General features: G+C 45.7%; 1 pseudogene; it reads right to left on the bottom strand.

Annotated features, from left to right (window-relative positions):
* Positions 1–519: 519 nt before the first annotated feature.
* On the bottom strand, positions 520–1,336 carry LOC147728059 (ADP-ribosylation factor-like protein 6-interacting protein 6; annotated as a pseudogene).
* Between the last annotated feature and the right edge of the window lie 278 nt (positions 1,337–1,614).

The raw sequence follows: 1,614 nt of genomic DNA, 5'->3' as shown, positions 1-1,614 counted from the left end.
CCCCGATTGAAAACAGGGCTGGGCAGGAGTCAAACAATATCCAGAGGCTCTGTCATTTTCAACTTTTCTTGCTGCGGAGAGTGGCGCTTCCTCCCTTCCCAACCCCAAGCCCTCCGTCCTCATTCAAGCTAAACTATTTTTTAAAGGTTATGTCCATTTTTTCAAACAGTTTGAACACATTCCTAATGACAAAAGCGCAAACACCCCTATAATAACATTGTGGATCTTGGTTACCAACTTTTCTATGAATTTTTATTTTGTAAAATTATTGGTAACAAAAGAGTCCACGGTTACTCGTCCATTAAAGAGGCAAATTAGATAGTTTGGGAAACGAGTTGCAACGTCACCCTCCTACGAACACGCTTCACGGTAAGTTGCAAGTTGTGTCAAGAATTCACATTCTTATGTTAAAGACTAAATGCCGTTCCGAAGCGGTACAAAAAACAGTCCATACTGCAGTTTCCGTTAAAATCCTTGAGTATTTCCTTTGAATGTCCCACATAATGGCAAAGCACGAAATCATATCAAACACCATACTATTGTAAGAGCTGCCACAATGCCATGGAGAAACCCATGTGAAAAGAATGTCCTGTCATTCCCCTGAACCTTGCCCGCGACAGAGGTGTTGGTGGAAACATTCCGGGCTCAAAGGAATCAAAGTAGGTCACGGTCCCAGAGAAGCTGCAACACGACAGTCCGGCTGTCAGGGACAGCACCAGCAGACTCCGGAACCCAAGAAATGAGTTTCAATTCCATCTTCATTCTTTGTCTTCTCCGATGGCAGCTCTTTCAGGAAAACGAAGAAAATCGCCAGAATGAAGGCCAGACCAGCCACAAGTATCAAGCAACATGTTGTAATTGATGTCATTTATAAGCTTGGTTGCAGAAGGCTTGCCATCACAGTGTCATCCTAACTCCTATCCCTTGCGTCATATGGAATGTTCACACACTATTTAGGGCACGTCACATGACGCTCATGTCATTTTGTCAGATGTTCATCCTCTTTATACCCTTTCCCTCCCGCTGCTGACGGGCCTTATTAATTCAATAAATACTTACTTCAAACTATCGACATTGGTGGTATTTGTATTAACACTGACAGTAGTCTCGCTGTCCACCTCTTTCCACGGGCGGGTGCGGCGACGGGCTGGGGGAACTCATTGGTGGCTAATAGGTCCTCTCTAAAAGGCGTGGGTGTGGCAAGAACCACTTCGGGATCCGAGCTTCAGAGCACCTGTTGCCCCATAAAGCCTCCTCCACTCTCCTGTTCGAGCACCATGCCAGATATCAGGATGCATCGGTTACCCCCTCGTCTTGTGCTCCTAGTGAGGGCCATGTCTTCCTCAGGCAAGTTGCAAGATCAAGCAACTACAAAACACAGATGTCAAGTTCGAGGCTCTTGCCACAGTTTGCCGATAGGGGCACACTGCGCATCATGATAATCACTTTATTTCTATTTACATGGACATTGCCCAGGCCATTGGTCCGCGAATATGTCACCTGGTCCCTGAAAGCAAATGATGCGTTTGTATTCTTGCTGTATTTCTTCCCTTAATAGAGCACAGCTGCGGGGTGATTGTGCGCCTTTGCTAACATTTTCATGTTAATGGCAGC

This window comes from Lissotriton vulgaris, chromosome 3_1 (assembly GCF_964263255.1).
Source record: "Lissotriton vulgaris chromosome 3_1, aLisVul1.2, whole genome shotgun sequence".
In the NCBI taxonomy this organism is placed as follows: domain Eukaryota; kingdom Metazoa; phylum Chordata; class Amphibia; order Caudata; family Salamandridae; genus Lissotriton; species Lissotriton vulgaris.
Note: the sequence above shows the minus strand (reverse complement) of the source record. Positions and strands in the feature narration are given on the sequence as shown.